This window comes from Leptonychotes weddellii, chromosome 16 (assembly GCF_054177405.1).
Source record: "Leptonychotes weddellii isolate Sample4059 chromosome 16, ASM5417740v2, whole genome shotgun sequence".
NCBI lineage: Eukaryota > Metazoa > Chordata > Mammalia > Carnivora > Phocidae > Leptonychotes > Leptonychotes weddellii.
This window is the reverse complement of record NC_138384.1, coordinates 18,322,124-18,336,542: the sequence shown is the minus strand read 5'-3', so window position 1 is coordinate 18,336,542 and position 14,419 is coordinate 18,322,124. Positions and strand designations below refer to the sequence as shown.

At 45.1% G+C, this 14,419-nt stretch overlaps 1 long non-coding RNA gene across 1 annotated transcript in view; it reads right to left on the bottom strand.

Annotated features, from left to right (window-relative positions):
* Positions 1-12,570, bottom strand: part of LOC145717480 (uncharacterized) — a 67,030-nt gene extending 54,460 nt beyond the window's left edge. The window contains exon 1 of the long non-coding RNA XR_014140715.1: positions 12,491-12,570. This is a non-coding gene — a long non-coding RNA (uncharacterized LOC145717480). The remainder of the gene's footprint in view (positions 1-12,490) is intronic.
* Between the last annotated feature and the right edge of the window lie 1,849 nt (positions 12,571-14,419).

Here is a 14,419-nt window from a genome sequence, read left to right as displayed (position 1 = left end):
GGCATCAAAAAAGCAACACATCTGACCTTGGGGATCTCATTTGAGATATGATCTCTATAGTTAAAAGGTCTGATTAATTAGGGAATTCTAAAACATCAGGCAAAGAAAAGAGTTATGGGTGATCTGGTCTGGTCTTCCATCCATCCTGATGCCCCTCTACAACACCCACCAGTGGGGATGCCCAGACCCCACTTGATCATCCCTAGTGGCAGGGAACCTAAACCCCACAGCACCAGGCAGCTCAAATAAGATAGGTGACTTCCCTGTGACTTACACCAATCGATCCCAATTATCCCCCCAGGAGATGATAAGGATACACGTCACTACTGTCTTGTGTAAAATTTCTTAAAGTATAGAGACAGCAGATACCTTTATGACTGTCTGCCCGAGATAAACATAAAAATCACCATGTATAGATGCAGATGCCTTCTATGTAGATGTAGATGCCTTCCATGTATAGATGACTCACCAGAAGCTTTATATGTTATATCCCAAAGAGGTATTCATGACTACTTTATAGGAGAGAAAACAGAGGCTCAGAACACAGACATAAGTTCCCCATAATAACATCACCAGATCATTCTTTGAATCCCATGCACCTCCTGACACCAGGATTTTGAACTCTCTCAGCATTATGGTAACTTCATTAAGAACTTTAAAAAGTAGAAAAGTATGAGTGGGCATGTTTTTATGTGTTTGTTTGTTTTTTTTTCATTATATTGACATGGAGGAGAAAATGTAGGTGATAAGTAGAATTGAGTCAGAGCGATATAAGAAAGACAACTGGCAAACTAAAGAATGTCTTCTTATAAAATAACTTCTTAGGTTGCTTCTGATGTTTAAAATAAAAATCAGTGGTACTCGTCTCTGTAAATTCAGGTAAGAAATTCACCAGTTTCCCAGGAAGAGTCAATAAAATCATATTTCCTTACATTTATCAAACAGTTGGGAATATATATCTCATAATTAGATAAACTTCTTCCCTTTGTCATTTTAAAATCAATAACATCCTTAAAATGTTATTTTCATGATAATCTCCTCTAATAAAAAATGTCAGAAGAGGCAGTTTCATGGACTATAACTTTATAGACAATGAGATTAAACAAGGTGGATATGTTTGCACAAATGGCTAGGAGTTTGCAAGCCTCCAAGGTCAAAAGACAGAAACCAACTATAAAATTCTGGTTTTAAATGGCACCATAAAGACCAATGCCAGTTACAATTTTCAGGTTTTCTTCCTTCAATTCTTTTGCCCTAACACCATTCCAAATTAGGAACTGGCCTTCTGTGAGCATGTTAATGCAGTTGTAACTCCTGTGAATATTTTTTGTCTGGAACAACTTCCTTGTGTTACAGATGAAACCATCCACAGCCGCAGGAGCTGAAGTTTGACTTCCAAAGGCCCAGGGCACCCACTGTCTGACACACACTTACTTTTTGAATATTTTAAAGACAAGGGGATTAGGCACTTCAAAAATAACAGATCCTGCTTTGCATGAAAATATAATGTTTCCATCTTAATGATGTAAAAGAATAGCTTATTATCACCCAGCATCTGAAGAAAAAACAAATTACACATGCAAATGTTTTTTGGCTAATTAATTCAATTCTGAAGATAAAATTGGGACGGTACAGAATTTCAAGCAGATTCCTAATAAGTTCTGGAATCTAGCAATTTTTAACTAGGATACCAGACCATCTATTTCCAGGAGATGAGGCTTCTTGCAGACCCTTATGTTGACATTGAGTCATTCCAGTTTTGCAAAAAGCCTTAATATACTGCTTAGTTATTTGTCCCATCACTCCTGCAATGTAAAAATTTCAGGGTCAGGTGCCTGGGTGGCTCAGCCGTTAAGCGTCTGCCTTCGGCTCATGTCAAGATCCCTGGGTCCTGGGATCGAGCCCCACATCAGGCTCCCTGCTCGGCGGGAAGCCTGCTTCCTCTTCTCCCACTCCCCCTACTTGTGTTCCCTCTCGCGCTGTGTCTCTCTCTGTCAAATAAATCAAATCTTAAAAAAAAAAAAAAAATTTCAGGGTCAAAATTTTGACTAAAGGGGTGGAAATTCTAGCAGCCTTGTACAAATTAAACTACCTCCCAGAAAATAACTTACTTCCTCTTCATCTATAGTCATGATATAAAGATGACATTATAAAACGTATGTCAGTTACACAATTAAACTGGTCTTTCGATCTGAAAGCCCAGCTCCATTTGAAATTAATGGAAAGAACATGGGTTTGGAGGCATACAGATCTGGACTGAATAACAAATCTGCCACCTATTTGCCACTTGAGAGGAGAAAACATAGTTATAAGTCCTAAAATGTTACTCAATATTTTCATCTGTAAAGTGGAATTAAAAATGTCTACCCTCAGGGTTGTTTTTTTTTTTTCTTTTAATGAGAATTAGAACCAAAAATGCATTTGCATAGGAGGAAAAAAAAAATCTTTACAATCCTTTTTTAAAATAAAAGCTGCATTTTATAATGTTTGCTCCTAATTAAAAAATATATATATTTTTTTTCTGTCATGAGACCAAAATCCCTTGAAAATCTCAAAAATCCTGAGGAAGGCTTTGTACTTCAACCAGGCATGGATAGAGGAGGTGATTAAGTTTGTCTCATCCAGAATTTAGGAATCAAGAGAAATGCTCTTCTTTTTAGACTTCCGGTCACTTGTCTGGAGCCCGCCATTAGGTACAGAGTAAAAATTTTCTCTTTGCTGATGAGCTGCAGAGATTTGGTACTCTTATAAGAAGATAAGGAACTTCTTGGTACTTCTTCTAAAAAACTGGGATGTTATAGTATAGAGACAATGCTTCTACAAGAGAAAGAAATGTTTCTTGAGCATCTATTGTATACCAGGCTCTAAGGCCATTTCAGTACTGCCTGATAACGATTTCTCTGAGCTTCAGTCTTCATGTACCAAGTGGTGAGAATAATGTTGAGACTGAATTTCAGCAGGAATAGGGAACCATCCTGGCTCCCTGGTTAAGCAACTCTGGATTCCAGAGTTAAATTGGACTCGTTTATTTGGGCCCCTATTTCAGGATCTGTGAAATTCAGCTCTGAAACAGACTTATCTAGAAAATAAGGCCACCCATGGACAATCTGAGTCCCCTCTTAGACTTGAGTGTTGATTATATGCTAGGCATGGTAAAAAGTATTAGATGAGTTATCTCCTTATAACAACCCTATGAGATGAGTACTATCACTTATTCTCTTTTAATAAGGCCACTGAGAGATGGCAGTAATGTAACTTGCCCAAGGTCACCAAACTATTAAGTGGTAAAGCCACTACAGACGGTCCCTGACTTAGAATGTTCCAATTTAGAATTTGTTTACTTTACGATGGTGTGAAAGCAATATGCATTCAGTAGAAACCGTACTTCCAATTTTGATCTTTTCCTGGGCTAGCAATATGTGGGACAATACTCAGTCGTGATGCTGGGCAGCAGCAGTGAGCGGAGCTCTCAGTCAGACAGAGGATCACGAAGGTCAACGACGACACACAACCATTCTGTACACACACAGACACTCCATTTCTCGCTTTCAGTACAGTGTTCAATAAATTACATGAGATATTCAACACTTCATTATAACAAAGGCTTTGTGTTAGATGATTTTGCCCAACTATTGGCTGACATAAGTGTTCTGAGCACGATTCAGGTAGGTGAGGCTAAGCTACGATGTTCGGTAGGTTAGGTGTATTAAATGCATTTTTAACGTACAGTATTTTCAACTTTACAGTGGGTTTATTAGGATGTAACCCACCCCTCCCTTAAGTTGAGGAAGATCTATATCTGAATTCAGGTGGTGACTCCCAGAACCAAGGCCTTAAGCCTCTGTGTGCACCATATTCAGAGTTAGGGGAGGTGAATGATTTTGAGATTTTTCAGTGGAGAAGGGAAGTGTTGATTTCTATAAACACTGGTCACGGTGTTCTCCTTGATGCTGAGACTTAGACACCATCATGCAGGGGGGCATCATGAATTAACAGAGTTGACTATATGTGAGTCAGACCTGTGCTTATCTTCTCCTCTGTATGATTCCGGCCCCTACGGGGGAGTTAGAGGGGAAGGGAAGACAGAAGACCAGGACTCTGGCCCTCTGACCAAGCTCCCCCCGGGGCAGAGCCAGCTGCCTGGATGGTCCAGGCTTGGTCCCATCTGCTCTGCTGGCATGGATTTGCAAATGCCCAGAGCCCCACCCATGCAGGATTGTGGGGGAAAGACAAGCACATCATCCTTGCTTTTTAATTCCTTTTTTCATCTTCTTATCTCAAGTTCTTTGGTTATTTTCCGATTTCAAAGGAATTATTTGGAAAGATATCTGAGGACTGGATGCGTTCATGTTTTACACCAAATGCTTTCAACATGAGAATCCGCCCAGTCATATCTAATAAAAATATCCTTCCTGAGCTGGTACCAGGAGGTTTCATTAAAATAGCAGTCGATAAGCAGAGCTGATTTGGCACCAAGAGGAAAAAAGTCATAGGCACATCAGGCCTTCGGAATTCAAGAATACAGATGAATCTAGGCCCTTTTTAGTTGTCTTAGGACCCTATCCCAAGTCTTGCTTCATCTGATACAGAGGAATGTACTAATCCAAACAGTACTGAACTGTCAACAGGAGAGAAGAAGTAGAGATCCTTTCTCTATCCGTTACACCTGAGGCAGAGAAACCAGAAATGGTTTCTCTGATGCCCCAAGATGTGGGACCCCTCCTGCCTATGAGTTAAAGTTTCTGTGAGCTCCCCGAGGGGGTTTCTTCCCAGGGCTTAATTTTCCTGAACCCAACTGCCTGATCAACAAAAAAGTCAGAACGGGGCCCAATTATTTGTAACTCCAAATATGGTCATTATTATATCGGTGCTGGGGACTTGGAATTAAACAGGGATCTCAGGGGCGCCTGGGTGACTCAGTCGTTAAGTGTCTGCCTTCACAGGGTCATGATCCCAGGGTTCTGGGATCGAGCCCCACGTCAGGCTCCCTCCTCAGCGGAAAGCCTGCTTCTTCCTCTCCCACTCCCCCTGCTTGTGTTCCCTCTCTCGTTGTGTCTCTCTCTGTCATATAAGTAAATAAAATCTTTAAAAAATAAAAATAAAAAAATAAACAGGGATCTCAACTACAAGAGCTTGCCTCCTAATGGGGGAGATTAGGAATCCATCATGGCTACAAGGAAATTGAAAGGAGGAAGGGTTAGGCGAAGCATGGAATGCTTCCTGGAGGAAGGGACATCAGAGCCAGGCTTTGAGTATAAGTGAGACCTGGGCATCAGAGATGGGAGAGTTTGGAGGGGTAATCACCACAAGTTAAGAGGGTACAAGACGAGGGCTGTGGCTGGATAAGGGATATATTTACAAGTTCAGGCTGTCCGGAGTAAAAGTTATGTGGAGGCCATGAATGACAAAAAATGGTCAAACCCCAGTAATGGGCCTCTGCTGTCTGGGTGTAAGCTTACTCATTAACCCGATGCATATGAGGTCCCTCCCAACACAGATCATTTCTAACACCATTCCTGAAACAGCAGAAACTTTGGGATTTCTATAAACTCAGGGGGGTACAGAGAGGCATGAGCTAAAACCCTCGAAAGCAAAAGCATCTCTTCAAGCTCTCTAATTCTGAGCCTATGCACATGGTGTTTCCCTCATCTGACATGCCTTTCTCCTTTCTCTACCTGATGTGGTTCTAGACATTCAGCTCAAATACTGCCTCTTCTGTAAATAAAGGCCACCCTCTCCCCAGCCCCCTGGCCACTCTGAGCTCCAGGCTCCCTTTGGTCTACCACCCTCTGCCCATCCATTCAGCCCTGGTCCCACAATGCTGCGTTGATCTGTGTGAGTCACAACAGCAGTGGTGAGGACAGAACGTGCTGGGTTTTCCCTGCACCATCACATGCTTTCCTCTGATGGACCGGAACTCACCATGCACAAGGACCTTATCTCACAGTGAGGAGCACAGACCCTGGAGCCAGACCACCTGGGTTTACATCCTGGTTCTGCCACTTCTTTAGTTGTGTGAACTCCAGTGAGCAACCAGCCTCTACGTGCCTCAGTTTTCCTCATCTGAAAGATGGGGATAACCCTAATACCCAGCTCATAAGTATTAATAAAATTGACATGGCTCTCATAATTAAACCGTGGCCCCAGAGGTGGTGGCGGAGGTTCAGTGAGTTGGTATGTATAACATACTTGGTGCTTGGTACAGAGGAGGTGCTCTGTACAGGAATGTTTACTACATTTACTTTTAAACTCAGCGTTCCCTACATCTAGCAACTGTGTCAAACACATGAGCAAATCTTCTAAAGTTTCCCCCAGACCCGGCTGCCACTTATTGGCTTTTAGGGCAGAGCATATGCCTTGGGAAGACCATGTGACCCCAACACATCAGGGGGGGCAGCCAACGCAGGGGAAGAGTGACCAAGCCTGTGCTGGGCACCCAGGACACAGATGTTTCAGGTTATGCCTGAGACTTACAATGCTACGGAAATACCATCCTTCAAAACATTTTACTTTTTTTGTTTCCAGTACATGAATTAGGTCTTTAAAAAAAAAAAAAATTGGAGAAAAAAGAAAAAAAAGAAAAGTAACTGATCTGTTTTGTGCCAAAGCTGTCTGGTCTCTCCAAACACTTAATCCAAGGCTCTCATTGTCTGGGATCAAAGCGCCTTCCCCACATGCTCGCTTTGTTCTGCTTGGAGCAGAAGAACAGGCTGAAAGGAGAACTCCTCCAGGCTTCCTGCCCCTCCCTTCCCCTGAACTTTGAGAGAACAAAGAGATTTACAAGGCAAGGATCCCAACTACAAGGTGCTAATGATCTGAATCACATGCGTCCAGGTCTGGACTAGTTTTCCTAAATCAGAAGGCTTCCGGGTGGGGGAGGAGCCAGGAGCTGGGAGCCAGGAACCAAGAGCACTCTGGACTTGCCTCTTGCAACACAGAGCACTCCCAGGCAAAAGTGTGGCTCCTCCAGGAAGCATGCCCTCCCTGAGGGTTGCTCACCGGGCTCTCTGCCCTCCGAGAGTCAGGCAGGCTCCACCTGGTCCGCCCTCTCCTACACAGCACTGAAAGGGCTGGTTAGGCTCAGTCTGTGCATACAATGGCAAAGGATTGCTGAGAATGACAGAACACAAACTCCAGAAGAGCTGTTTAGTGTGAATCAGAACCTCCTCTAGGGCTTGTTAAAACATAGATCGCTGGGCCCCAGGCTTAGAGTTTCTGATTCAGTAGGTCTGGGTAGGGCATGAGGATTTGCATTTCTAACAAGTCCCAGATGCTGCGGTTCAGGGAGCATCCTTTGAGAGCTGCTGTTCTGTACAACTTATTCCTGGGTTGATACACAGTAAAGCACATGGGGACTGCTAGGGTCTCTGATCTCAGTTTCTGGTTGCTTCTTCCTAAGGATCTGGAGACCCCATAAGCCACTGAGCAGGGTGCATGGTCATTGCCCAGGGTGGGCCTCTGTTCTCTCACTGTGTGCCCTGGGATAGTTTGGTCAAGGTGGACACCGGCGTGTCCTGCTCTAAAACCCTGCATGTAAATCCCAGATAGACTGATAATGTGCCAAGCAGACGGGTGTGCGTGGTGGCAGAGGAGTGAGAGAGGAGGTTGCTAAGGCGGACTCTGGGTTCTGTAAATCTGCTTAGTAGCTGGGTGACCATGGGTAAGTTACTTCAATTCCATTAGCTTCTCTCTCCTCCCTGGAGAATGAGGTAAATAGACTGCTCCTCACTGAGTTGTTGGAAATAATAGAACCCATACACAACCTCATATAGAGCTCTGTAATAAGTGTTAGTTTAAAAGCCAACCCGTCCTGTCTCACCTGCCTCTCCTACCTAGACTCTGTCTGTCCTTTCCATGACCTTAGATTTTGTCTGCCACCGGTAGCTGGGGAACAAATGATTTTAACCTCAATGAGCCAAGTAAACGCCTTCCTGCCTGAAGTCCCGAGGGCAGAACCATGAACGCCAAGGACGTGCACACCCATGATTCACATCCACCCCCACCGCCGTGTCTGGGGCACGTGGCGGCATTGCTCTTCAACTTGGCCACATCCAGGTTGTTGACGTTTATGTTTCAGCCTGCACTGCCAGGGAACTCTCCTTACATGGCAAGACCCTCACTAAGAAATGGGCCTCATCGGTTCTGCAGACAAGAGCGGAGGCCGATGGGATTTCTGAGGGATTCTCCAAAGACGACCTCAAGAAGGAACAACCAGCTCACAAAGGCAGAACAAATAAATTCCCAAATTTCTGTTTCTATTTGAAACAGAAAAAAATAAAAGTAAAGCAATGTGGTGACATTCCTCATCTTGGGAACATTCATAGTAGATGTATCAGACCTGACTGCCTGACGACTCTGCTCAGAGGAAGCATCGAAATGGAAGAACATTGGCTTGAGTTTAGCTGCAAGCACTTTCTGTCTGTGAGCTAAGTGTCGCAAACTCTCTGTGAGCCAGTTCAGACTTCCGTGTGGTCTCAGAAAAATCAAACCAATGACCAGATACCTCTGATGTCCTATAGAGGAAGCATCTGTGGGGAGCAAGGCACCCCCCACAAGGTTGCCACCTGGGCTTCCAGTCTCCATGATCCTGAGCAAGGCATGAAAGGCAGACCCTGGCCCCCCAGTGCTCAGAGGATGGAAGGAGGGGCTGCTGTGTCAAGGCTGAAACAGGAGAGTCAATGCGCACCCCAGCCCCTGAGTGAGAACTGTATGTAAATGCAAAGCTGCTACGGGCCCCAATGACACTTTCAAATGCCAGTAAAATAATGGTGTTTCCCGTGGTGTTTCCAAGAAAGTACGTGGTCAGGTCAAGGTGTCTCCAACCAGCCTCAGGAGTCCTTTCCCTGGTGAACCCGCCCAAGTGCTGTTTTAGGTTCTCAGCTCTGGGGTTTGGGACAAGCAGGTTTTGCCAGCATCTGGAGGGGGAGGTCCATCTCTCTGGGTCAGACTCCCACGTTTCAGGCTCAGAACTCATAGACTAAGTATCAGTCTGTTCATTTCCCTTCAGAAGCACAACTGAATGGATATTCAGATGCTGGGAAGCCAAAAGAGACAAATGTCTACCGTGAGTGTAAATTTTCAGGTCAGGCCATGGGTAAGGAATTCCAGACCTTCAGTGTCATGGTGAGTAGCTGGAATGGGGTGGGATGGCAAAGGTCCAAGTACAGAATATTGGAACCAGCACATCCAGCAGCCTGGATCCTTCCACATCATGCAGCAGGAAAAGAGAAAGTGCTGGGGCTGGCCATTCTAGAAGAGGTCAAGGAGAAGCTCTCATTAGCCTCTCCACTCTTCCCCTTGCTCTCTACCATCATGGAGGCTACTCACTGAGCATTTACTATGGGCAGCCCCAGGACCAGGCAGTAACCAATTCTCATGAAACCTATAAAGATCCTACCAGGAGGACAGCATCACTCCCTTTACCAGGTTTCATTTTCCTTATAACATGTATCGCTTCTAACATAATATTTAATTCACTTAGCTGTCTTGAGTATTATCCATCTCTCTCCATTACCAGAAGGTGAACTCCATATGTGCAGGGACTTTTTGTCTGTTTTTGCTCAGGCTTTTGACCCGGGGCAGACAAGAGGACCTGGCACACAGTAAGTGTTTAAGTCTCTGTAGAGTGAGCAGGTTTCTCAACTGAGCAGAGGGAGGTACTTCAGGCACAGGACTGGTGGCCACTTTAGGAAAGATTCAGGATGCAAATTCAGGCCTCTTGGAACTTGCACAGGGTCACAGAGCTGTTGGGAAGGCAAGTCAGGGGTGGAACCTACGAAGTCCGACTTCAGAGCCTTTAACCACCTCAGGTCAATGCAGTGATGTAGGTGTGGGGTCGCTGCAAGGTCATGATAGGCCCCTGGGAGCCTGGTAGTGCTGTCATCCCATCCGGTGTGCCCCCCTCCTGGCAACACCCATGTCTTTCTGATTCAAGAGACATTAACAGGAGCCACATATCAGGGCTGGCCCTAATTGCCACCAAGCCTCTATGTTCCACAAGGAGATCACCTAACAAGCCATGGGTGGCCAGGTGGCTGTGGGGACATGCACAGCCCCTTTCCACAGCTTGTGACTTGAGAAGACACAGTTCAGATGGCACCCCCAGGGCCTGCCCTGAGCCTGAGTCTTGTTGACAGGAGCTGACATTTTCCAGTGAAAAGTTACTGGCCGTCTGTTACTGACATTTAGTAACCATTTAAACACTCAGGTCCCTTGGCGGGAGAAGCCTGGAACATGCCTCACCATGTCTTACTCTGGTTTTCTGCATTCATCCATACAGGGAACATTTTTGAGTGCCTACTACTCTCTACTGATCACTGGGGCTGGAAGAATGAAGGAGGTAGTTCACTCTGTCCCTTCTCAAACCTCAGAGTCCAGCAGAAAAGAGACATGCAATGGGGGACACAGGCCATTCCAGGCATGAGGCTGTGGTGCTGGGGCCCAGAGAGGAAGTGGCTCAGTTTGCCTGGAGGCATTGGCAAGTGTTCAGAAAAACAATGACATTCCGTGGAATGGCTGAGACTTGCCCAGCAGCGAGGGAGGGAGGGTGGCTTATCTATACAAAGACCTGCAGGTACTAATGACAACCGCGGCAGTGTGGCCGGAACATCGGTACACGGGGAGGACGCGTGGGATGATGGGCTTGTGGTCCTCAAGGTGGGAGCGGGAACGGCGGTTCAGCCCCTAGCCTGACTGGGATGGAGGTTCGACTGCAGGCTTCACAGTAAAATCGCAAATGGACTGAGTCTCCAACCTTTCTTCCCTCTCTTGCCTCAAACTCTTGAACCTGGGCTCTAAAATGTGTCACTGCAATGCTCCCATGTTAATGAGCGGCAGGGCATCTCATTCATATGCAAATGCTCTGACACAGACGGTCTATGAAATGAATTCAGATGGAATATGCCAGCATCCTTTTTTTTTTAATCCTTCCAGAGAGTTATGATGTTGCTACATAAGTTAATGAGAGGAATGGAAGAGCAAACGCCGCTCCCGAAACCTGTCAACAGTATAACTATCTAGATGGGTATTAAAGCCAGACACTGTCACATAATTTGAGGGTATGGTTGAAGACATCTTAAGAATATTTTGTTTCTGACAATTGAATCATAATTTTAATAGACATCTCCAAAAAGAGAAGCGGTGGTAGCAGCCATGTAATGTTTATTTAGGAGCTGGTGAAGATCTTTGATTCAAAGTGCTGGGTGAAATGACAGTACCCGGCTCTTAGAATGTCAGACCTGCCAGAGTGTTGGAATTTTATTATAACAGTAAGTGCCCACGAAATATCAACTCGGTGCCCGGCACCTTGCAAAGTGCTTCACATTCATTTTCCAGTTAATCCTCACAGCAATTTTGTGAGGTAGCAACTTTTATTACTCTCATTTTATAGGTGAGTAAGCTGATGCACAGAAAGGGCAAGTAACTTGCCCAACGTCACACAGCTAACGAGCGGAGGAATAGAGATTCTAACCTTAGAGTCTGGTTAAGGTGCACCCAGTGCCATGTACTCTCCATGGGCAATGAGTTCTACTGTTTTATTCTTAAAGGGGAGGAGATGGTGGCCAGGCCAGAAGGGCAGTGGTCTGGCCAAGCCTTTTATAAACATTTCAGAATAAAATGATTTTCCCTTAACTTCCAGTTAATATGAGCTTTTCTTCAAATCTTGCAAGGAGGTGGTGTGATTTTGTGAAAGGAGCAGAGTCTTTAGAGAAGCTAAAAAGCAGGATGAGAATCTCAGCTTTGGCATTTGTTAGATCTGCCACCTTGGGCAAATATCCAAACTTTCTCAGCCACAGTTTGATCATGCGTACAATTACCCTTACAGGGTTGTTACTGGGGGCACCTGTAGTCCTAAATTAAAGCTCATGCAAAAAGTGTCACTGCTGCAACCGCCCTGAAGTCCCACCTACTGGCTGCCCTGAGCTTCTGGGGAGGTGAGCAGGTAGCTCTTAGAGCAGAGGCTCCATGACTGTCAAAAAGGACTACTGGATGGTAAACAACCTAAATGTCCATCCACAGTAGAAAGGACAGGTAATTTGCGGTATATTCACGTATTCAATGGAATATTATATACCAATGAGAATAAACAATCTACAATGACACACAAGAGAATGATGGTCCTCACAACCGTAATGTCAAGTGAAAGAAGCCAGACAGAGCGTACCCGCTGCGGGATCCCATTTCTATAGAGACGGGCAGGCAAGAGTAGCCTACAGAGGTTACCCTAGTGGGAGATAGGGGGTGAGTGGAAGGGGCAATGGGGAAGGAGGTTTCTAGGGTGCAGATAATGAGCTGTTTGGTAATCTGGATGCTAATGGCAAAGATTTGTTAATTTTGCAAAAATGCAACAGGCTATATACCCTGACATTATATGCACTTTTCTATATATTCCAATTATAAAAATTGAAGGACTCCAGCGGTTTAAAACTCCTCTTACAAAGAACAAAGTCTTTGATCCCACAAAGCCAAAACAGATACAAGGCATACCCACCTGAGAAGAGGGAGAACACCCAGTCCAACCCACTAAGGACAACAAGGGACATATATCCACAGTCCTCCTGAGAGATTTTGGATGACAGATGTGTAAGAAGGCAATCTTGGGGTTTGGGGTGCAGGGAGGGGGCACCTGGAAGAGAAGCAAAGGACTAAAAGATAGGCTGGTGACCTGAGACCCACCCCCCTCTCAACCACATCCGTTCCCGCTGAGCGAGCCCCTCCCGTGTGTGCATCCACTTACCTGCCCATCACTGCAAGGCAGAGTATAGGCATTATTTTATTGGGTCTCACAAGAGCTTTCTAAAATGGGTTTTATTGTCCCTCCTTACAAATGGCAGACACAAGGCTTAAAGCAAATAAGTTACTGGCCAGCAAGCAGCAGATCTGGAGTTTGAATCAGGATGTCTGATTGATTGTAAGAACTGTCCATTGACCCAGGCCCTGTTCCTCCTCTCAGTGCAAAGATAATTCTGCCTACTTTCTAATCTTTGGTAAGAGTTGTACAGTGGGGCGGGCGCCTGGGTGGCTCAGTTGGTTAAGCGACTGCCTTCGGCTCAGGTCATGATCCTGGAGTCCCGGGATGGAGTCCCGCATCGGGCTCCCTGCTTGGCAGGGAGTCTGCTTCTCCCTCTCCCACTCCCCATTTGTGTTCCCTCTCTCACTGTGTCTTTCTCTGTCAAATAAATAAATAAAATCTTTAAAAAAAAAAAAAAAGAGTTGTACAGTGGGGATGGGGTGTGGGTGAAAGCGAACCGAAGTGCTTTACCCTCAGCCTGACTGATTTTCAATTATTAAACCTCTTGTTAGATCCTAATGATGTAGAGAAACCAAGAGAGAGATTCAGATGACCACATCCATCCAACGTATCCTCTGCGGGCAGCGTGCGTCCGCGAACGCGCGGAACCGTCATGGGCACACTGCTATGGCTATGTAGCTCTCGCACTGCATTTCATCCTCATGATAAACAGTGGAACAGTTTTTTGCCCCACTGTGCATACAGATGAGGAAGTGAGGACCAGAGATTGAAATAACTGGCTGAAGAAGGCCCAGGAAGGGAATGGCAGCACCAGAAATAGCCAAGCCTATTAATGCACACTTGAAAAACTTGTGCCAGAATGTCAACACTCCAGCCCGCTGTTTAGACAGTGAATCCTCAAAACCATGTTAAAGAGAAGCCTCTCTTTACTTAATGAAGCCCAGTGATCCTTTAAAAATAGTGCTGCTATTTACCGTATTTCTGCAGCACAGAGCAGCTGAGCAGAATATTTTAATGCCATGTTCTGAGAAAGATGCGGATTTGTACCAGGATGCAACTGGCAAACCTTGAGAATACAGTTGCCTGTGATATCTGCATAAATACTCCCTCTTCTTACTTCTCTGAGGTCTCTGAATGGCATACCATCCCTGTCTGAGACCAAGGATAGGATTACAGGGGTTTGCCTGTTTCTGAGTCTGCATAGCCTGGTTTAAAGAATTTACCAATCACCCAACTCCAAGGAAGTCTCAGTCATCCTCAGCCTCTCAGTGAATTAATTCTGATATTAATAGGTGTGTCTCTGATGGATGCTTCCTCCTCTAAAGTTCTCAAGCTACTGCATGGCCAGCACGTAATTAGGTGCCATGGAGAGACAAAAAAGAGAGAGAGAGAGAGCAAGAGTATGTCCCCTGCTTGTTCCTTGTTCTAAGAGGGGAGATTAAATCACAGGTCTAGCCCAGAACAAACAAGAGAACAACTATGAGCCAAAGGGTATCTCTGTAGAATCCAGTGGAGACCGTCTGAAACGGTTTCTTCTTACTGCGTGACCTTCTCCAAGTGGAAACCAATTCCTCCTGGTCCCAGAAGATAACAAGCCAGGAATTTGAATACCACGTGGAGAACAACTTATTTTATACTATTTTCCATTCTCATTACACTGCTGATTCA